Here is a 24,033-nt window from a genome sequence, read left to right on the forward strand (position 1 = left end):
ATCAGATTAGAAAGGTGCAGCATGCTTCTTGTTTTAGCATACCTGAAATAAAACTAAGAAAAACAAGAGTCCCTAGGTTTTGGTAGGCTAAATTTGTGTCTTGGCTTTTGGTTCTACTGTCTCCCTTATTTTTGACTCTTTTAGTAACCAAGCAACCTCTAGCCTCAGTCTTCATTCTCAGGGATGAACTTAAAGTGAAGTTTTCACTGGTAGTTCCCAGCATTTTGAAATCTGAGAATTACTTTTAAAGTCAAAAATGTTGGCTGGTCTCCACACAATAGTAGTTTTGAAGTGTTTGGGAACTGCATCATGATGAAAACAATCAGATTTGTACTTTTAATCATTACAGCAGAAGCTACAAACATTTTAAGAATACAAGTACACATGTGGACAAAACATTCTTTATTCTGTAGACAATGCTTGGTATGCATATGGGTTTGATAACCCATTTTTGATAATTCTAGGACCCTGCCACTCATAGAATTAGTCTTTTTTTTTTTTTTTTTAATTTGAGACAGGGTATTGTTCTGTTGCCCAGGCTAAAGTGCAGTGGCAAGATCATAGCTCATTGCAGCCTCAAACTCCTAGGCTCAACCAATCCACCCACCTCAGCCTCCTGAATAGCTAGGACTACAGGTCTGCACCACCACACCCAGCGGAGTTATAATCATTCTTGAGTCTACTTGGTGCAAAGTGAAGTGTAGAGACCGTAAATAATTTGGTCATTTGAGCCAAATGCCCACTTCTTCCTTCTGACTTGCCCTCTTTTTCCCTAAGAAATTTGGCAATGTAGACCGAACTGCCTGCTTAATTCTGTTCCTGGATCTACAAAGTTAAAACAGAAGCCCAAGGATTACTCAAGCAAGTAACATCCTTTGACTTATCAGAATTTGTTTCTGTTTTCTGACTCAGTAAGATGCAGAGACCTGGCCAAATATTCAAGTAAGCCAGGAATAGAACAGAAAGATCATGGTATTCTCTTTAAACTATAGTCAAGATTGAAAGGAAGATGAATCTATGCCTTTCTCTTGCTGGGTTAGCCTTTTCCTGTTTTCCACTTATAAAAATCAAAGGGTAAGACGATAGGCTAGATTTAAGAGAGGCCCGTACAAGGATCTCATCAAGGATCAGAGTGTGTTATTTCTATATCCATTGTAGTTACGTCCTTGTGGTCAAAGCTACAGAATATCAAGAATAAGTCTTCAAATGCAAGTCTGTACTACTGAATGAACAACTTTATACTAAGATGAGGGGCTTACTTTCTTTTTGACTTGAGCAAAAGGCTGTCACCTTGTTGTTCTGTTTCTGTTGCACCCTACCAAGTAGGGAGGATAATAATGGCATAAACATATCTCCTTGACACTAGTTAATCATGTCCAAGCTCTTGGATGAATCCCACTTTATTTTATATATTTTTTTGAGGTGAAGTCTTGCTCTGTCGCCCAGGCTGGATTGTAGTGGTGCCATCTCAGTTCACTGCAACCTCTGCTTCCGGCGTTCAAGCAATTCTCCTGCCTCAGCCTCCTGAGTAGCTGGGACTACAGGTGTGTGCCACCATGCCCAGCTACTTTGTGTATTTTTGTGGAGATGAGGTTTTGCCCTGTTGGCCAGGCTGAAATCCCACTTTATAAGTTTGAAGAGATAGATAAAAATATAAGTGGAGTCACACTCTATGCAAACTAGGTTTCCTGGCGAGCATCTCAAAAAATATTGAGTGAATAGATAAGGAAGTCAGGTGTTAAATCTGGGGACATACAGCTCATAGGTTTGGACTCTTATTTAACTAAAATTAAGTACTGGCCAGCAATGTTTTGGCCCCCATCCACTACTGTGTGCAAACAGTGAATTTTAACCTTTTTTTTTTTTAACAAAGGGAAGAAGAGTTCCTCTGCATGGAAAATGGCACTTTTAAATATCAAACCCATTGCTTGGGCATACTCTATGATGACATTAGGGACTGAAATGCTGAATTCTGTCTTTGATTTCTACCATGTGAAACTTTTTCTACATCTGTACACGATTTCAGAAGTGGCCTTTTCTCAAACCCAGGTGAGATGGAATCTTTACTGTCCTTTCACATAGGACAGATCTCCTTCCTTTGAGGGAAAGAGAGATTTTTATTTTTTATTTTAGTTTTTGAGACAGAGTTTTGCTCTGTCACCCAGGCTGGAGTGCAGTGCACGATCTCGGCTCACCGCAACCTCCACCTCCCCAGTTCGAGTGATTCTCCTGCCTCGGCCTCCTGAATAGCTGGGATTACAGGCCCACACCACCACTCCCGGTGAATTGTTGTATTTTCAGTAGAGACAGAGTTTTGCCATGTTGGCCAGGCTGGTCTCAAACCCCTGACTTCAGGTGATCTACCCACTTCGGCCTCCCAAAGTGCTGGAATTACAGGTGTGAGCCACCTCGCCCAGCTGGAAAGAGAGATTTTTAAAAGATTGTTATTTAAAATGTAAAGGTATTAGAATTTAAAGAGTAAGCTTAGGTTGTCTGGAAAATTAATTTATGTGGAAAAATCGGTATTATTACTAAGATATCCAGTCTCCGTCCCTCTCTTTTTTTTTTTCCTGAGACTGCTCTGTTGCCCAGGCTGGTATGCAGTGATGCAATCATAGCTCACTGCAGCTTTGACCTCCCTAGGATCAAGCAATCCTCCTGGCTCAGCTTCCTGAGTAGGATGACAGGTGTGAGCCACCACACCTGGCTTTTTTTTTTTTTTTTTTTTTTGTAGAAATAGGGGTCTCACTATGTTGTCCAGGTTGGTCTCGAACTCCTGGGCTCAAGCAATCCTCCTGCCTCAGCCTCCCAAAGTGTTGGGATTACAAGCATGAGCCACCATGCCCAGTCCTAAAATATTCTGTTTTGAAAAGGCCCGCAGTATTCACAAATTGTATTGTAAGTCATTACCAATTAGGTGGTCAGGCTAGAAGAGTTCATGGTTTTAAAACCCTTATATTTTGTAATGTTACTCATTTATTACCAGTAATAACATACTAATTAGATTTAATTCGAAATGCCAAACATTGATATTTTAACCTTTCCTAATGAAATTATGTAAAACTATGCCTTGGTGTAAACAGGCCATCAATCTTTGCAGAGGCATGGCCCTGTGTGCTGTTGTTGGAAGGCAGTCTAGCACAAGATTGAAAGCACATGCTGTGGGGTCATCTACCTTGGGTTAGACCCTGGCTCTGTTGTTTATTAGCTAGGCAAGTTGCTTAACTTCTCTGGCTCTCAGTTTTCTCATTTGTAAAGTCAGAGTAATAATAGTACTTGCCTCAAAGGATTGTTTTTTGTTTGTGTGTTTGTTTGTAATGGGAGTCTTTCTCTGTCACCCAGACTGCAGTGCAGTGGTATGATCACGGTTCACTGCACCTTGACCTTCTAGGCTCAAGCAGTCCTCTTACCTCAGTCTCCAAGTAACTGGGACTACAGGTGCATGCCACCATGCCAGGCTAATTAAATAAAAAATAATTTTTTGGCCGGGCATGGTGACTCATGCCTATAATCCCAGCACTTTGGGAGGCTGAAGCGGATGGATCACCTGAGGTCAGGAGTTCGAGACCAGCCTGGCCAACATGGCGAAACCCCATCTCTACTAAAAATACGAAAATTAGCCAGGCGTGGTGGCATGTGCTTGTAATCCCAGCTACCCACTAGGCTGAGGCAGGAGAATAATGGAACCTGGGAGGCAGAGGCTACAGTGAGCCGAGATTGCACCACTGCACTCCAGCCTGGGCAACAGAGCAAGACTCTGTCTCAAAAAAAGAGAATTTTTTTCTTTCTTCTTTTTTTTTTTTTTGTGGAGATAGGGTCTCGCAATGTTGCCCAGCCTGGTCTTGAATCCCTGGGCTCAAGCAATTCTCCTGGCTTGGCCTCCCAAAGTGCTGGGATTACAGACATAAGCCACTGTGCTTGGCTAGGGTTTTTAAGGATTTGATAAAATAATGAATGTAAACACTTATACAATGCCTGAATACAAAGTGAATGCAAGCTGGGCGCAGTGGCTCACGCCTGTAATCCCAGCACTTTGGGAGGCTGAAGTGGGCAGATCACGAGGCCAAGAGATCGAGATCATCCTGGCCAACATGGTGAGACCTCATCTCTACTAAAAATACAAAAATTATCTGGGCATGGTGGTGCATGCCTGTAATCCCGGCTACTTGGGAGGCTGAGGCAGGAAAATCACTTGGACCTGGGAGGCAGAGGTTGCAGTTGGCCAAGATTGTGCCGCTGCACTCCAGTTTGGCGACAGAACGAGACTGTCTAAAAAAAACAAAAACAAAAAAAAACAAAGTGAATGCACATTGGCTTTTGAGTAGTATTTGCTGTTATTAAATTTTTTAGCTGGTTCTGAAAACAATAGCTTTTCTACTGATCACCTTTGGTTATTTCACATAAGTAAAAAAAAAAAAAAAAAAAAAAAAATCAGGGGTCATTTTTGTCCTATACTGAGTGCAGTAGTTTATTCTACTACACTGAAATAATCCTGTGTGTTTGTTTTCTTCCTAGATAATTTTAATGATATGGAATGTTCTTAATGACCTGACTGGATATTTTCCCAACAACTCTAAGGCCGAATGCTGTTCAAGTTGTCATATTTCTGTCTTGTACTGTGTCCCTTTCTATGCAGTAGCCTTCCTGCTCCTGTGGTTTCCTTGGAAATACTATTAAGAAGGTGACTGGCTTAGTGGACTTCACCTGGTGGTATCGTTAGGTGCTTTTGATAGCACGCTCACCTGTGTCCAACAAGCCCAGTGTAAACTGTTTGCAGAGATTTTCACTAGACATGAAAGTTGGTTTCAGCTTATTAAAATTAACCAAGTGGCATCACTTCTAGGCTCTACCGGTATCCTCTTCTGTCGCCCGATCTCTAATAACATGGAAATTTTGCCCCATTTCCAGGCTGTTGCCATTGTCATTGCTTTCCTTGCTACTGCCAGCCTTTACGCTGGGATGTATCATGTGAGGTGTTTTGAACCTAAAAGAAACCCCAAAGAGAACCTCCTCTTGGAATCTGAACAGGATCTCACCTGGACTCCTATCATTTTATCCGTGAGACAGATCTTATCCCAGAAATACTTTTACCTTTTTCTGATCATGAATTTCTTTCGAGTCTTTAACCTTCTTCAGCAACTTCATGATGATCTTTGCAGATATTCTCATTCTCAGAGATGTACTATCTTCTTCCATAAGGAGCATTATGTAGGGGGCAGGCTTTATTTGCCCACAGGTATGTAATAGTTCTTTTTTTTTGAGACGGAGTCTCGCTCTGCCGTTCAGGCTGGAGTGCAGTGGCCGGAATTCAGCTCACTGCAAGCTCCGCCTCCTGGGTTGACGCCATTCTCCTGCCTCAGCCTCCCGAGTAGCTAGGACTACAGGCGCCCGCCACCACGCCCGGCTAGTTTTTTGTATTTTTTAGTAGAGATGGGGTTTCACCGTGTTAGTCAGGATGGTCTCGATCTCCTGACCTCGTGATCCGCCCGTCTCGGCCTCCCAAAGTGCTGGGATTACAGGCTTGAGCCACCGCGCCCGGCCTGTAATAGTTCTTTATGTTCTTTATGATCTTTATGATTATTATAATTGTTATAATTATGTTCTCTATGATTTATAATTTGTGATAATTTTTCCTGCAGGGATTAGAGATTTAACTCTTAGCTGGGTGATAGTAGAAACCTGATTTCATCAGTAGTTTTTAAAAGTGACACACAGTTTTTTGTTTGTTTGTTTGAGATGGAGTCTCGTTCTGTCACCCAAGATGGAATGCAGTGGTGTGATCTCAGCTCACTGCAACACTCGCCCTCTCAGTCCTGCCTCAGCCTCCTGAGTAGCTGGAATTATAGGTGCGCGCCACCACACCTGGCTAATTTTTGTATTTTTGGTAGAGATGGGGTTTCAACATGTTGTTCAGGCTGGTCTCGAGCTTCTGACCTTGTGATCAGCCTGCCTCGGCCTCCCAAAGTGCTGGGATTACAGGCGTTAGCCACCGCACCCATCCGACACACAGTTATTAAAAGACCCAAAGATTCAGAGCTCCAGATAGCATACAAGATTCAGTAGAAACATAATGGAAAAAAGAGACAAGATCGAGCACAGTGGCCCATGCCTATAATCCCGGCACTTTGGGAGGCTGAGCCGGGTGGATCACTAGAGGTCAGGAGTTTGAGACCAGCCTGGCCAACACGGTGAAACCCTGTCTCTACTACAAATACAACAACTAGCAGGGCTTGGTGGCGGATCCCAGCTACTCAGGAGGCTGAGGCAGGAGAATTACTTGAACCCAGGAGGCGGAGGTTGCAGTGAGCTGAGATCGCACCATACTCCAGCCTGGGTGACAGAGCAAGACTCCGTCTCAAAAAAAAAAAAAAAAAAAAAAAAAAAAGACAACAGGGGAAAAGGAAAGAGACCCCAGTGAGAACTGAACAATGTGATATTTTAAACATTTTTGCTGTGGAATTTTGTTCCTCTCAGCTTTCTCTTTTAAGCCTCAGCAGAACTATGGAAGAAAACAGCTTCCCGTGAGCATGTCGTTTTGCTTTATTTGGGTGTTTAAGATTTCTGTGACTATCACGTGGAAGAAGAGTTAGTTGGTCAAGTTTCAAAACACTTGGCTAAAAGCCTGAGTCCTGGAATTTCAGAGCACTATTAAAATTCCATGGTCATGACCATTATTGTAGAGGTCATGTCCTCTTCAAAAAATATACTGGTCTGCTGCTTATTATACCATTTGGAGAGCTGATATGTTGTTCCCTTTAACCTAAATATGTCCTCTAAAAATATGGCTTTACCTCGCCTGTGATATAGGTTTTTCCTGTTTTCACAAATGATAAGCAAAACATCTTAGCAATACTCTTCAGGTAACAGGTTATTCTAGATAGACTAGTTTTTACTGTTTACCAGCTTTCAAAAATCATTAAGCCATTTGGGATAGAAATAGTTCTAAAATGTTTTAAGTGTTGCCACAATTTATTTATTTTTATTTCTTTATTTTTTTAGAGACAGTGTCATGCTCTGTCACCCAGGCTGGAGTGCAGTGGCACAGTCATGGCTCACTGCAGCCTTGATCCCCTGGGCTCAAGCTTTCCTCCTACCTCAGTCTCCTGAGTAGCTGGAACCACAGGCATGCACCACCATGCCCAGCTAAGTTTTTTTATCTTTTGTAGAGACAGTGTTTATCAAGACCAGCCATGTTCCCCACGTTGGTCTTGAACTCCTGGGGTCAAGCAGTCCTTTCTTCCCAAAGTGTTGGGATTGCAAGCATGAGCCACAGTGTTCGGCCCACCACAATTTCTTAAGTAAAGTATATAGAATAGAATTTGCCTGTCTGCTATTTTGCCAAGTGCATTGTGTATATTACATGATGTGATCCTCATAACAATCTTGGAGGAAGAGATTCTTATTCTTATAGATGAGAAAAGGGAGGTGGTACCTTTAGAGCTGTATACTTTAAGATTCTGTCTCTAAAATGTACTGTGCTTACATCATTTATTTAGCAGAGCATACCAAATGGAATTTCATGTCTGGCTTGTCAATATAGTCCAGGTACTGTGTGTGCATGATAAAATGATGCTCTCCTTTCAAAGCAATTTGAAGTTTGTCAGGCTGTTTGCTCCTCTGTTTAACCACCAAGAATGGGAAGCTGTTTGATTTCCTGTCTCTGCTTATTATTTGCTACCAGATTCTAGGCTATATATACTTTCTTACTTTAAATCATGTATAGTACTTGCCTATAGTTTCTCCTCTTCACCAGGTTGAAAAAAAATTGTTAAATTCTTATGTAAGCCTGGGCGTGGTGGCTCACGTCTGTAATCCTGGCTCTGTGGGAGGACGAGGCAGGCAGATTGCTTAAGCCCAGGAGTTCAAGACTAGCCTGGGCAACATGGCGAAACCCTGTCTCTACAAAAAATAAAAGAAAATCCAAAGTTGCTTTAAATTTATTCTTAATTTCTAGAGAATTAACACGTGTAAATTATTGTGGTAAAAAATGACAGCTTGGCGGGTGCAGTGGCTCCTGCCTGTAATCCCAGCACTTTGGGAGGCTGAGGTGGGTGGATCATGAGGTCAGGAGTTCAAGACCAGCCTGGCCAAGATGGTGAAACCCCCGTCTCTACTGAAAATACAAAAAATTAGCCGCGCATGGTGGCAGGTGCCAGTAATCCCAGCTACTCAGGAGGCTGAGGCAGAGAACCGCTTGAACCTGAGAGGTGGAAGTTGCAGTGAGCCGAGATGGTGCCACTGCACTCCAGCCTGGGTGACAGAGCGAGACTCTGCCTCAAAAAAAAAAAAAAAAAAATGACGGCTCATTGGAATCTGTTTTTATTGTTATTTATTTGGCTAAGTCTCTTTAACACTTTATTGGGTAAAATAATGAAGGTGAGCACTATGTTTTCATTTTCTTTTTCTCTCTCCTTCCTTCCTTCCTCCTTCCCTCCCTCCCTCCCCTGCTTTTCTTTCTTTCTTCTTTCTTTTTTTTTGAGACACTCTCACTCTGTCACTCAGGCTGGAGTGCAGAGGCGTGGTCTCAGCTCACTGCAATCTCTGCCTCCCAGATTCAAGCAATTCTCCTGCCTCAGCCTCCCAAGTAGCTGGGATTACAGGCATGTGCCACCATGCCTGGCTAATTTTTGCAGTTTTAGTAGAAATGAGGTTTTACCATGTTGGCCAGGCTCGTCTCCCAACTCCTGACCTCAAGTGACTCGCCTGCCTTGGCCTTCCAAAGTGCTGGGATTATAGGCATGAGCCATTGCACCCAGTCTCAGGCTGGCTTTGTTTTTGAGGAGTTGAATAAATAAAGGAGAAAAGGATGAACAAATGTTCTGTCTCCCTAATAACTGTTGGTATAGGTCTGTCACTCTTCCACATTACACTCCCCAGAGAGGCAGAGGAGTAACTGGTTTAAAAGCATGGATCTGTACTCTGCCCAGGAGGAGCCTGGCTCTCCACTTACTAGCTCTGCAATCCTGGGCAAGTTACTCTACTTCTCTGTGCCTCAGTTTCCTCATCTGTAAAATGAGGATCAAAATAGTACCTACGGGACTGGGCACAATGGCTCCCAGTACTTTGGGAAGCTAAGGTGGGAGGGTCGCTTGATCCTAGGAGTTTAAGACCACCCTGGGCAACTTAGTGAGATGCTGTCTCTACAAAAAATTTAAAAATTAGCCAGGCATCGTGGTACACATCTGGAGTCCCAGCTACTTGGGAGGCTGAGGTGGGAGAATCACTTGAGCCCAGGAGGTCAAAGCTGCAGGGAACTATGACTGTGCCACTGCACTCCAGCCTGGATGAGAGAGCAAGACCCTGTCTCAAAAACAAACAAACAAACAACAACAACAAAAAAACATAGTGCCTACCTAAGGAAAGTATTATGAAGGTTAAATGAATTAAAACATCCAAAGTACTTAAAACGGTTCCTGGCACAATAAACCCTCTAGAAATGTTAGCTCTTATTATGCACAGCCATCTCAACGCAGCAGATACCAGACTTTCACTGTGAGCACGGCACTGCCTTTATCCCTCTGTTTTGATGTCGGCATAGGTTTGCCAACACTTATGTTGGAACACACTGTTGAATGGAGAGCCAAAATCTTTCATTTGTAGAAGCCTTTATTTTAGTTTAAAAAAAAAAAAAAAAGACAGTCTTTCTCTTTTCTTTCATGATTTTTGTAATACTACTCATCATTGGCTTATATCTTTTTATATATTGGACACAAGAAAAACAGCTACCAATTATTAAGTACTTTATATGTTGAGTATGGTGCTAGGTAAGAGAAGAGAAACGGAGAAGAGGGAGAGTGAGAGCGAGCGAGCGAGCGAGAGAGAAAGTTTGTCTTGGTGGGGGAAATGCCTCTTAGGTAAGGTAACTTCTCTATGAAGAAATAGCTGGTAAAAGTGGCAAAGCTGGAATTTAAATCTAGGGACATCTGATTTCAAAATCTTTCTTTCTTTCTTTCTTTCTTTTTTTTTTTTTTTGAGACGGAGTCTTGCTCTGTGCCCCAGGCTGGAGTGCAGTGGCGCGATCTCAGCTCACTGCAAGCTCCGCCCCGCCGGGTTCACGCCATTCTCCTGCCTCAGCCTCCTGAGTAGCTGGGACTACAGGGGCACGCCACCTCGCCCGGCTAATTTTCTTGTATTTTTCGTAGAGATGGGGTTTCACCGTGTTAGCCAGGATGGTCTCGATCTCCTGACCTCGTGATCCGCCCGCCTCGGCCTCCCAAAGTGCTGGGATTACAGGCTTGAGCCACTGCGCCCGGCCAGCCAGACATGGTGGTGCATGCCTGTAGTCAACTACTTGGGATGACCGCTTGAGCCCAGGAATTTGAGACCAGGCTGGGCAATGTAGTAAGACCTTGTCTTTAAAAAAATCTTGCACATTCCACTCTACCACATATTTCTTACATTATTAACTTCTTGTATTTTGTATGTTTATGTACTAGAGATGGAGAAACAGCAGCTGCATTTCAATATGTGGGAATGTGTTACTTTATAATATTATAATAATATTTAAGAATATAATTGGACTTGTTGGGGTGTTTTACATACTTCCTCTTACAGAACTCTAAGAAATGCCTTGGACCACATCAGTCACTGATCCATTGTTTTTTAGTGTCCAGAAAATGAATTCTTGTTCTTTACAAGTAGAAAAGTAAGTCAAAAAATCAGTCAGGGGAAAAAAACCCTTATGTTTACTAAAGAACATCTGTATTCTACTTACATTATTCAAAATTCTCTTCTAATTATAATGCACATACATTTGGTTAGTGAAAACTTTTCAGGGATAAACAATGTGTGCTTTTTTATTGAAAACAAAGAGTATCTTCTGATCTTTGTTAATGTACATATGTATATTTAGCATAAACTTTTCAGTCTAGAACAATGAACTTTTTCATTAATAGCAAGAAATGCAAAAAATCTACGTCTGAGCTCTTAAAATGAATGTGTTATAATGATAAAAATATATAAAGTTAGGCAGGACACAGTAACCCAGAATGCTAACTCTTGTTTTCCTCTGATGCTTGATTTTGGGGTAAAAAGTACATTTCAGGCAAGATGTGGTGGCTCACACCTGTAATCCTAACATTTTGGGAGGCCCAGGCAGGCAGATCACTTGAACCTAGGAGTTTGAGAACAGCCTGGCCAACATGGTGAAACGCTAAAAATACAGAAGTTAGCCAGGCACAGTGGTGTTTGCCTGTAATCCCAGCTATTCAGGATGCTGAGGCATGAGAATTGCTTGAACCTGGGAGACAAAGGTTGCACTAAGCCAAGATCATGCCACTGCACTTCAGCCTGGATGACAGATTTGAGACTGTCTCAAAAAAGAAAAGTTATTATTCATAATCAATTTTTGATATATATCGATAATAATGGCATTTCTAAGCAAGATAGTTTTAGTTGTGTGTTTCAATTGATACTATAATTCAGAAGCAAATTTATTTATTATGTATATTTTGAGACAGGGTCTTGCTCTGTCACTCAAGTTGGGGTGCAGTGGGTATGATCATAGCTCATTATAGCCTCAACCTCCTGGACTGAAGCAATCCTCCCACCTCAGCCTCCCTAGTAGCTGGGACTACAGCTGTACTTCACCACACTCAGCTAATTTTTGTATTATTTGTAGAGAGAGAGTTTCACCATGATGCCCAGGCTGGTCATGAACTCCTGGGCTAAAGCAATCCTCCTACCTTGGCCTCCCAAACTACTGGGATTATAGGCATGGGTCACCGCCAGCAATTTATTTTGCAATAAGAACGTTTATTTTGTCATCAGCAAGAGTGAGTAAGCTTAATAATGCATGGAGTTCCATCTTAACACAATGCCATTCTGTTTCCGTTTCAGTGCCTTGTACTTATCAGTCAGTCCTGGCTGAAAAAGTTTGGTTACTATAAGATCATCTTAATTTCTTTCTATCTACAAGGAACAGCCTCCACTGTCATGTTACTCCTGGGAAAGCAATACTATTACTGTTTGGCTCTTTATCTCACTATTATCATGTAAGTAAATGCTGGTTCCAGTCTCAAAATTACACTAAATTTTACCGTTTGCCCTTTCAAGCAGTGAAATATTTTTGATCTGGACTGAGTTTAATATTCATTTCTAGGCAAGGTCATTGTACCTTTCTGACAAATTGAATGTTAACGGCTTGTTTTTTGAAGGAATTTTATACATTAAATTTTGTAGTAAACTTACTTTTTTTAACCTATTAAAAAATTTACTTGGAAGGCTAAGGTGGGAGGATTTCTTAAGGTCAAGAGTTTGAGACTAGCCTGGGCAACAGAGTAAGACTCCATCTCTACAAAAAATTTTAAAATTTTTTGGTGGCACATGGCTGTAGTCCCAGCTACTCCAGTGGCTGAGGCAGGAGGATCATATTTGAGCCCACGAATTCAAGTCATAGTGAGCTATGACTGCACCACTGCACTCCATCCAGCCTAGGTGACAGAGTGAGACCCTGTCTCAAAAAAATACAGCATTTAGTAAATACTGCTGCCATGTATAAAAGAGGCTGACCTTCTGTTCCTCCTTCAACTCTTCCTCCTAGTTCTGCAACTTCTCCCCCTCCCACAAGCACCCACTTTGCCTCCATCATAGGCATCTCAAATTCCACAGGTCCAAATCAAGAGTCTTGCTGCCAAATCTGCTCTTTTGCCATTATTTGCCGTCTCCGGAAATGGCTCTGCCATCTATCTGGTTTCTCAAGTCAGGGACTGAGACGTTGTCTTTGCCTTTTCTCTCTTCTTTGACACCTAGGTCCAACACACTGTTAATTGTCAGCAGTTTTATCTCCCTAATGTGCCCTGAATCCATCTCTTCTCAGTTCCACTGACATTCCTATAGCTCATTTCTTACATGGAATACAGTCTTCCCGTATGAACCCCTAGTTTATAGTCTCCAGTCTCTTCAACTCCCTCTCTCATATTGCTTCTAGAATAACATGCTCTTCCTCTGCTTAATAATCTTTTTTGTTTGTTTGTTTTCTTTTTCTTTTTTGAGACGGAATCTCACTCTGTCACCCAGGCTGGAGTGCAGTGGCACGATCTCAGCTCACTGCAAGCTCCGCCTCCTAGGTTCATGCCATTCTCCTGCCTCAGCCTCCCAAGTACCTTTGCTTAATAATCTTAAGTGGCTTCTTACTGCTTTCAGGGTATTTCGAAACGATGACATATGATGTCTGGTTATATAGTCCCTCTTTATCTTTTCATCTTCATTTCTTTTTTTTTTTTTTTTTTTCTGAGACAGGGTCTTGCTCTGTTGCCTAGGCTAGAGTACAGTGGCACGATCATGGCCCACTACAGCCTCCACCTCCCAGGCTCAGGTGATCAGCCTCCTAAGTAGCTGGGAATACAGGTGTGCACTACCATGCCCAGCTTAATTTTTATTTTTTGTGGAGATGGGTTTTTGCCATGTTGCCCAGGCTGGTGTTGAACTCCTGAGCTCAAGCGATCTGCTCACCGTGGCATCCCAAAGTGCTGGGATTACAGGTGTGAGCCACTGTGCCCAGCCTTCGTCTTCATTTCTTGTTATTCCTCAGCTTACACTGTACTCTCTGCCACACAGAAATACTTTGCAGTTCCTGGTTCAGACACCTCTGTGTCTAGAAGATGCTGTTCCCTGTGCCTGGAAAACTGTTCCCCATTTCTTTTTTTTTTTATTTTTTTATATATATATATTTTTTGAGACGGAGTCTCACTCTGTCGCCCAGGCTGGAGTGCAGTGGCCGGATCTCAGCTCACTGCAAACTCCGCCTCCCGGGTTCACGCCATTCTCCTGCCTCAGCCTCCCGAGTAGCTGGGACTACAGGTGCCCGCCACCTCGCCCGGCTACTTTTTTGTATTTTTTTAGTAGAGACGGGGTTGTTCCCCATTTCTTGCTTGGCTCTGTCCTCATGTGTCTTAGGCCACAACTCAGGTGTGTGCTTTTCTGGGAAGCCTTCCCTGATTTCCTCATCTGGATTAGGTGGCCCTCCTATATGACTCCAGTGCCCTATGCTTACTTCTGCTGCGGTGCTTTTCCCTCTACCTGCGACTATCTATGGTCCCCACTGGATTGAGTTTATGGTGAATAGGGTCTAGTCTCTTATCACTGTGGCCCATTACCTACTGCGGTTCCTGCAAATAGTTGGTCCTTAGAAAATGTGTTTTGGGGCCGGGCGCGGTGGCTCACGCCTGTAATCCCAGCACTTTGGGAGGCCGAGGCGGGCGGATCACAAGGTCAGGAGATCGAGACCACGGTGAAACCCCGTCTCTGCTAAAAATACAAAAAATTAGCCGGGCGCGGTTGTGGGCGCCTGTAGTCCGAGCTACTCGGGAGGCTGAGGCAGGAGAATGGCGTGAACCTGGGAGGCGGAGCTTGCAGTGAGCCGAGATCCCGCCACTGCACTCCAGCCTGGGCGACAGAGCAAGACTCCGTCTCAAAAAAAAAAAAAAAAAAGAAAATGTGTTTTGGGCCAGGCACAATGGCTCATGCCTATACTCCTAGCACTTTGAGAGGCTGAGGTGGGAGGATCCCTTGAACCCAGGGGTTCAAGACCAGCCTGGGCAACATGGCAAAACCCTGTCTCTACACAAAATAAAAATGTAGCCAGGTGTGGTGGTGCACGCCTGTAGTCTCAGATATTCAGGAAGCTGAGGTGGCAGGATCACCTTAGCCCAAGAGGTGGATGCTGCAGTGAGCTGAAATCATGCTACTGCACTCCAGCCTGGGCAACAGAGTGAGTTTCTGTCTCAAAAAAGAAAAAAAAAGAAAAGGTTTTTGTTTTTGTTTTTGTTTTGTTTTTTGTTTTTGCCTCAGCCTCCCGAGTAGCTGGGACTACAGGCGCCAGCCACCATGCCTGGCTAATTTTTGTATTTTTAGTAGAGACAGGGTTTCACCATGTTGGCCAGTCTGGTCTTGAACTCCTGACCTCAAGTGATCCACCCGCCTCAGCCTCCCAGTGTAGGATTACAGGCGTGAGCCACTCATTTTGGTTGAATGAATTATAAATTCTATTCAGGTCCCTGCTGGAACAACTTGAGAAAATTTTCATGAAGGCGTATTTGCATTTTGAACAAACTGGTAGTGGAGACTGTTTTAATTGACTCAAATGACTGAATCCCTGTGAAACTTCAAGACATTAGAACCCTACATAGATAACTATTCTGTAAGTCTGTAAGGGTGGCCCTGGCTGTATAGTATGTAAAATGATATTTTATAATAATTTTTAGAATGAAAATTTTTGTTTGCTTTTTTCACTTAAACCATCCCCCTCATTTTTATTCTTCTATCATTAAAATGCTATATGCCCTTTCTCAGTTCGTAATGTATCCTGTTTCTGATATCAAGAGAAAGATGTCTGTGTGATTAATTTCCCCGGTATGTCCTGTCCTTTAGAATCTATTAATAATTTAAGCAGATTAAATGAGTTTAGTCATTTGGAATGAGGAAGAAGCATAAAAATCATTTTTAAAATTCCCAAGTGAAAGCAGTTATTACATTTTTAAAAGAGAATTATATATTCACAGATATATAATATTTGGGAGGATAGAAGTGTATGTCTAATATAGCTTTACTTTTATAGTATATCATTTCTTCTTATCTTCTTGCAAATCAAATGTCAACTTTCATTTTATTCTTTTTAACAAAAGCTGTGCCTCCTAGTTGTAAAATTCTCATATGTGTTTTAACATTTTTTCTAGGGTTATTGTGCAAGCTTCGGTTTCCTTGTTTACCCTGCCACTAGTTGACATGGTTGATGCAGATTAAACTTCAGTAATGAAGTTTAATCAGCAGTAAGTATATTTATTCAAATGTTAGCTACAAAATATCACATGTAGGCAGGACCTATCAGTCTCCATACCTCAATTATATTGCCACTACAAATCATATATCTGAAAGACAATCATAAGAGGCATCGCTAGGAACCAGGGGGCAGAATATAATCAGATATTCGTGCTTGTTTGCCCTGGGCAACTTTTCCCCATTTCCAAAAGGACATCACAGTTTTTCATTTCTCAGGTTCACATAGCCAATATTACAACACGGTTAAATCTCAGAAACCAAAGTGGAATCTCAGTTAGCTGTATGTTCTACATATGGCAATATGCCTTATTACATGGGATGATTGGGCAAAATGACCTTTACTCTGTGACATTGCAAGAATTAAAATTAAAAATCAAAGTCCATCTTATCCTTTCTTACTTGAAAAAGCCTATGCCAATGATGAGAGGTTCTATTCTTTGGTATGATTGTAAGCACTTTAGATCAGCTATAAAATGTACTTGATTGGCAAATATTTTCTCATACGTGTCCTATTTTGCATATTAGAGAGGAATGTATTATTTTAAGACAGAGGCACATTTTTTTTTTTTTTTTTTTTTTTTTTTTTTTTTTTTTTACATGGAGTCTCGCTCTGTCGCCCAGGCTGGAGTACAGTGGTGTAATCTCGGCTCACTGCCACCTCTGCCTCTCAGGTTCAGGCGATTCTCCTGCCTCAGCCTCCTGAATAGCTGGAATTACAGGCACGCACCACCACGCCTGGCTAATTTTTTTGTAATTTTAGTAGAGATGGGGTTTCATGATATTGGGCAGGCTCGTCCCAAACTCCCGACCTGATGATCCACCCACCTCAGCCTCCTAAAGTGCTGGGATTACAGACGTGAGCTACCACGCCCGGCCAGACAGAGGCACATTCTTTATTAGTTCTGTCAAAACATTTATACTGCAAAGTCTCTTTGTTTGTTTTTGTTTTCGAGACAGGGTCTTGCTCTGTTGCTCAGGCTGAAGTGTGGTGGTGTGATCATAGCTCATTTCAGCCTCAAACTCCTGGGCTCAGGGGATCCTCCAGCCTCAGTCTCCCAAGTAGCTAGGACTATATAGGTGCATACTACCACGCCCAGTTAATTTTTAAATATATATGTGTTGTAGAGATGAGGATCTCGCTATGTTGCCGAGTCTGGTCTTGAACTCCTGGTCTCAATCGATCCTCCTGCTTGGCCTCCCAAAAGTGCCGGGATTATGGATGTCAACCACTGCGCCCAGCCCCCTCTTTTATTTTTAATGCAAATTAAATTGAGGAAAGATTTGTCAGCTACCCGGACTTCTCTTCATATAATTCCTTTCCTGTTGCAGGATTTTGTTGCTAAGTTCTTATTTGGGTGATAGGCAGGGTGTAGTCCAGGGCCCTGTCTTCACTTTTGTCTCTTTTGTACCTGGAAAACGGACTAGCTCAGAACTCCTTCTTTTGAATGAATACATAAACAAGCAACAACTTTAGTAAACATTTTTCACCTTTCAAATTCTTTTGAATTAGATAGGTTACAAATAAATAAAATGTCTTGAACAGTGAGAAAGGGAAAGGCATTAACATTTACCAAATGCCAGTGTCCAAATGAGCTTGTATGGCTGTTTGCTCATTCAGGTCTTGCAGCAGCCTTGAGTGGTAGATATTATTGACTTGACAAATATTTATTGATTTCTTCCTTTGTGTTAGGCGATGTGGTAAATGCTGAGTATTCAATACAGTAGGTCTTGTAATGAACTCTCCAAGTTATCTGATGCTCTTCCTTCTCTCTAAAACAGGGATCTCCAACCCCTAGGCCACAGACCAGTACCGGTCTGTAATAATATTAGAAATAAAGTGCATAATAAATGTAATGCACTTGAATCATCTCAAGACCAACCCCCCGGTCCGTGGAAAAATTGTCTTCCATGAAACCGGTCCCTGGTGCCAAAATGGTTGGAGACCATTGCTCTAAAACGTACTTATTCACATGTGTGCAGTAGGTTTGTGACCAAATGGCTACTCTTGAGGACACCTGTACTTTTCTACTCCCATGATTCAGTGTATCATTACCAAGGGTAGTGTTTTTAAATTCAAATCTATTAATGTCAGATGTACTTGTTACTGTAATTGCAAAATTTAATTGTGCTTATATTTTATAAACTTAGGAAATATATATGTGAAATGAAAGTTACTTTTATGAAAATTAAGTTGAATGCTTTAGAAAGACTCAACATTGAGTTGTAGGGCCAAGCATGGTGGCTCATGCCTGTAATTCCAGCACTTTGGGAGGCTGAGGCAGGAGCACTGCTCAAGGCCAGAAGTTTGAGACCAGCCTAGAAAACATACAAAAAAAAAAAAAAAAGAAGAAGAAGAAGGAGGAAAGAAAGAAAGAAAGAAAGAAAGAAAGAAAGAAAGAAAGAAAGAAAGAAAGAAAGAAAGAAAGAAAGAAAGAAAGAAAAAAAATTGAGTTGTAGACAATTACTATCACGTCTGGTGCAGTGGAATCTAAACTTTTTTGGGGAAAGTCATAGAAGTCTAAAGATATTTTGGTACTCAGTTTGCTTCATAAGTGACTTTAGGTTCTCTTTATAACTGACAAGTAGAAACTGTCTATCCTGTAATATGGATACTGTTTATACAAGAAAGATGACCCAGCACTTTCATTAGTGGACCTATGCTCAATGAAAAACCCAGAGAAAAGATTTATGAATGAGTATAGTTAAGTTAAAATGGAATGGTTACTGTCTCTTCTTTTAAAAATTATTTTTTTTGCTTGAGCCAACTGTCTCACTCATCATGTCAGAGAAGACAAAAACTAGTGAGCAAAACCGGACTTAGCCTCTGCCCTCGTGGTCCTTATAGTCTAGTTGGGGAGATAGACAGCAATTATACTGTCAGACAATCAAAGTTATCCCATTTTCATGATACTAAGACCTTGCAGAAATTAATATTCCCAATGTTCTGGTTAATGTAACCAGCAGACTAAAGAACAGATAATCAAACCCAAGCTCTTACCATTAAACTAAACTTCCTCTAATTCTCAGACCTTGTCTTTTATTTTTTCCCCTCTCTTTCTTCTTTTCTCTCCTTCCCATTGTCTTCTTTTTTCTCCTCCTGAGTTGCAAGGTTTCCATCATTAGTTGAAATGTGACAAGATTTCAGTTTATGCAGTCAATGCACTTGATTTGTTTTATATGACCTGATTATTTAAAAATGTATATGGAGAGGCCAAGCGCAGTGGCTCACGCCTGTAATCCCAGCACTTTGGGAGGCCGAGGCAGGCGGATCACAAGGTCAGGAGATCGAGACCATCCTGGCGAACACGGTGAAACCCCGTTTCTACTAAAAATACAAAAAATTAGCCGGGCGTGGTGGCGGACTATAGGGTCGCAGCTATTTGAGAGGCTGAGGCAGGAGAATGGTGTGAACCTGGGAGGCGGAGGTTGCAGTGAGCCGAGATCGCGCCACTGCACTCCAGTCTGGGCGACAGAACCAGACTTTGTCTCAAAAAAAAAAAAAAAAAAAAAATTATATGGAGGATTATTATCAGGAATACATTAAAGTAGTGCATAATAAAACTTGGTCAGAAAAACTTAGGCATGAATCCCAGTTTTACCATGTACTAGCTGTGTGACTGTGGATGAGTTAATCTGCTTTCCCGTCTCTAAAACAGAGCTGGTAATATCTCACTCATGGGATTGTCGTGGGATTTAGATGAAATAATAAGAGCCCATAACAGAGTACAGGGCACAAATAGCGCTCACTTAATAGGCCTGTAAGAGATTAGCTGTGTCTTCTCTTTGGATCTTAGTTTCTTCATCTAAGAGTTAGGTTCTGCTAGGTATGGTGTCTCACACCTATAATCCCAACACTTTGGGAGGCCAGGGTGGGAGGATCGTTTGAGTCCAGGAGATCGAGACCAGCCTGGGAAACACGGAGAGACCCCATCCCCCCCGCAAAATACAAAAATTATCCGGGTGTGGTGGCGCGTGCCCTCAGTCCCAGCTAAGGCTGAGGTGGGAGGATCGCTTGGGCTCAGGAGTTCAAGGCTGCAGCAAGCTGAGATTGTGCTACAGCACTCCAGCCTGGGAGACAGAGTAAGACCCTGTCTAAAAAAAAAAAAAAAAAAAAAAAAACTTACGTTCTGGCCGGGCACAGTGACTCATGACTATAATCCCAGTACTTTTGGGAGGCGAAGTTGGGAGGATGGCTTGAGGCCAAGAGTTCAAGACCAACCTGGGCAACATGGCTAGACCCTGTCTCTAAAAAAAGAAAAAGAGTTAAGTTTTTCCCACCATGGCACATTTATACCTATGTAACAAACCTGTATGTTCAGCACATGTATCCCAGAACTTAAAGTAAAAAAAAATTTACAAAAAGAGTTAGGTTTTTCTAGTTTTATAATCCTTTATAACTAAAAGGTTAATATTTTATAATACTATACTCTTTTTATTATTGTCTACTTAGGATCAATGAAGACTTCATACACAAAGAGATTCTTGATTCAAAGATTCAAATTGTATATATGGAGATTATATATATATCTATATATCTATATCTATCTATCTATCTATCTCTATATATATATATCACACACGTAATTCGTATGTGATATAGACCCATGCTATTTTTGTCTGTTCCAGGTCACCCCTTCCCTCAGTGGTTTTTGCCATTAATGCTTTGTTGACCAAATCTGCCCAGTCGTTAGCACCCACGGTGATACTCTCTAGGCTAAACCAGTATGAATAGGGAAACACAAATAGCAGGTAAAGTTAAAAAAAAAAAAGTTCTTGAAATATTGTAAAAGAAACATGAAAGCAAACATAGCCTTTTACGTTAATTTCTAAGCAATTATCTTGACCTTTGTGTATCATTAGTCACTAACTTGTATCTTGAGTAAGGTGTAATAAAAAGTATTAATATCAAATGGACTTTCATAGGAGTATCTTTAAGTGTCTTCTTTAAATTATGTACATACTAAATGCCTTCACACTAAGCTACATATTAATTGCTTTATCTAAGTTATTCATTCATTTACTATTTCATTTCACAAATGCTTTTGAGTGCCTGTGATTATAGTCCAGGTACAAAGGTCCTTTGAATACAGGATGAATACAAACCTTCTAAGGGGCCATACAGATTACAGAAAACTGTGATAAGGGACCACGAGAAGTATAATGGGACTGTGGTAATTCAGAGAAGAGATTCCTACCTGGTCTGCCTAGGGTCAGAGTGTACTTCACAGAAGAGGGTTTCTTCAGCTGAATTTTGGAAGCTGAGTAGGATTTTTCTCCTGAACTTGGACGAATGTCATTCCAAGTAAAGAAAACAGCACAGGCCGGGCGCGGTGGCTCAAGCCTGTAATCCCAGCACTTTGGGAGGCCGAGACGGGCGGATCACGAGGTCAGGAGTTCGAGACCATCCTGGCTAACACGGTGAAACCCCGTCTCTACTAAAAAATACAAAAAAAAAAACTAGCCGGGCGAGGTGGCGGGCGCCTGTAGTCCCGGCTACTCGGGAGGCTGAGGCAGGAGAATGGCGTAAAAACCCGGGAGGCAGAGCTTGCAGTGAGCTGAGAGCCGGCCACTGCACTCCAGCCTGGGCGACACAGCGAGACTCCGTCTCAAAAAAAAAAAAAAAAAAAAAAAAAAAAAAAAAAAAAAGGAAAACAGCACAGCAAATATTTGGAAGCATGAGTGAACTTGCCATAAGCTATTCATGTATTCATCCAATAAATATTGAGAGCCTACCAAGTGCTGAGCTCTATGATATGGCAGTGAGGTGTAGCAGTAGACAAAACAGCAACAATCTCTGCCCTCACAGAGCTTACATTCTAGTGGGAGGGAGGCAGACCAAGAAATGAAATAAGTGAAATACATAGTATGTTAGATGGTTAAGAACTCTCTGGTAAGAAATAAAGCAAGAAAGAAAATAGGAAGGGTTGGGGGAAGCTGCAATTTTTTTTTTTTTTTCAATTTAGAGACAGGGTCTCACTCTGTCACCCAGGCTGTAGTGTAGTGGTAGGACCATAGCTCAGTGCAGCCTCGAACTCCCAGGCTGAAGTGATCTCCTGCCTCAGCCTCCTAAGTAGCTGGGACTACAGGCACGTGCCTCCATGCCCTGCTAATTCTTTAAAATTTTTAGGAGAGGTGGGGTCTTGCTGTGTTGCCCAGGCTTGTCTTGAACTCCTGGACTCAAGCGATCCTCCTGTCTTGGCCTCCCAAAGCACTAGGATTACAGGTGTGAGCCACTGTGCCCGGCCAAAGCTGCATTTTTTTTTTTTTTTTTTGAGACGGAGTCTCACTCTGTCGCCCAGGCTGGAGTGCAGTGGCCGAATCTCAGCTCACTGCAAGCTCTGCCTCCCGGGTTTAAGCCATTCTCCTGCCTCAGCCTCCCGAGTAGCTGGGACTACAGGCGCCCACCACCTCGCCCGGCTAGTTTTTTGTATTTTTAGTAGAGACGGGGTTTCACCATGTTAGCCAGGATGGTCTCGATCTCCTGACCTCGTGATCCACCTGTCTCGGCCTCCCAAAGTGCTGGGATTACAGGCTTGAGCCACCGCGCCCGGCCAAAAGCTGCATTTTTAATTAGAGTAATGGGGAAGGCCTCATGAAGAAGGTGACATTTGAATAAAGACCTGAAGGAAGATGGCAGGGAACCAGGGAGGCTCTCTTGGGGAAGAGTGTTCCTGGGAGAGAGCACAGCAGGTGCAAAGGCCCTGAGGTGCAGTGTGCCTGGCATTCTAGCTGGCAAGGAGGCCAGCATGGCTGGATCAGACTAAGCAAGAGGGAGGGAGGCAGGAATGGGGAGGGAGGCCAGATTGCACAGGGCCTTGCAGCCCTGTTTGTTATTTTGATTTCACTGTAAGGTGAAGGAGATGGTGAAATAGTGAAGGATTAATTGACTGATTTAGTAGACTTTGTTTTCAAAGCAGTTTTAGATTCACAACGAAATTGAGCAGAAAATATACAGTTTCCATATACCCCCTGTCCCCACACATGCACAGCCTCCCCCATCATCAGCATCCCCCACCAGAGTGGTACCTTTGTTACAACTGATGAACCTACATCGACACATTATTAGAACCCAAATTCCATAGTTCACATTAGGGTTTACTCTTTGTTTTGTGCATTCTGTGGGTTTGGGCAAATGTATAATGACATGCATCTATGATCGTAGTATCATAAGGAATAGTTTCACTGCCCAAAATGTCCCTTGTGCTCTACCTATTCATCCTTCCCTTCCCACTGACCCCTGACAACCAGTGATCTTTTTACTGGTTGTAAAAAAAAAAAAAAAAAAAAAAAAAGTAAAAAAGTAAAACTCCATAGTTTTGCCTTTTCTAGAATGTTATCTAGTTGAAATCATATACTATGTTATCTTTTCAGATAGGCTTCTTGCACTTAATAATGTGCAATTTAAGTTTCTTGTATGTCTTTTTATGCCTTGATAGCTCATTTCTTTTTAGTAATGAATAATAGTCCATTGTCTGGATGACCCATAGTTTATCCATTCACCTACTGAAGGGCATCTTGGTTGCTTCCAAATTTTGGCAATTATGAATAAAGCTGCTGTAAACATCTATGTACAGGTTTTTGTGTAGACATAAGTTTTCATTTCATTTAGGTAAATGCCAAGGAGCATGATGGCTGGATCACATGGTAAAAATATGTTTACTTTTGTAGGAAACTGCCAAACTGTCTTCCAAAGTGGCTATACCATTTTGCATTCCCACCATCAATGAATGAGAGTTCCTGCTGCTCCATATTTATGCCAGTATTTGATTTTGTCAATCTTTTGGGTTTGGGCCCGTCTAATAGGTATGTAGTGGTATGTCATTGTTTTAAATTTGTAATTCCCTGATGACATATGAGCATCTTTTCATATACTTATTTGCTATCTGTATATCTTCTTTGGTAAGGTGTCTATTCAGGTCTTTTGCCCATTTTTAAACCAAGTTGTTTGTTTTCTTAATGTTGAAATTTAAAAATTCTTAGTATATTTTAGATAATAGTCCTTTATCAGATCCTTCTTTTGCAAATACTTTTTCCCAGTCTGTGGCTTGTCATCTCATTCTCTTGACAGTGTCTTTCACAGTTTAGTTTATCAGTTCTTTCTTTCATAGACCATGCCTTTGTGCCATATCTGAAAAGCCATCACCATATCCAAAGTCACCTAGATTTTCTCCTGTGTTATTTTCTAGGAGCTTTCTAGTTTTGCATTTTATGTTTAGGTCTGTAATCCATTTTGACTTAATTTTTATGAAGGGTATA

The 24,033-nt window shown here is 41.8% G+C and overlaps 1 long non-coding RNA gene across 1 annotated transcript; it reads left to right on the top strand.

The window, feature by feature from the left end:
- The first annotated feature begins 4,943 nt into the window (after positions 1 to 4,943).
- Positions 4,944 to 20,685, top strand: LOC107128345 (uncharacterized). The gene is made up of 4 exons (XR_006694738.2): positions 4,944 to 5,236; positions 11,839 to 11,993; positions 15,675 to 15,767; positions 20,404 to 20,685. It is a non-coding gene; the product is annotated as an uncharacterized lncRNA (long non-coding RNA).
- The last annotated feature ends 3,348 nt before the right edge of the window (positions 20,686 to 24,033 follow it).

The sequence above is a fragment of the Macaca fascicularis genome, chromosome 20 (assembly GCF_037993035.2).
Source record: "Macaca fascicularis isolate 582-1 chromosome 20, T2T-MFA8v1.1".
Classification (NCBI taxonomy): Eukaryota; Metazoa; Chordata; class Mammalia; order Primates; family Cercopithecidae; genus Macaca; species Macaca fascicularis.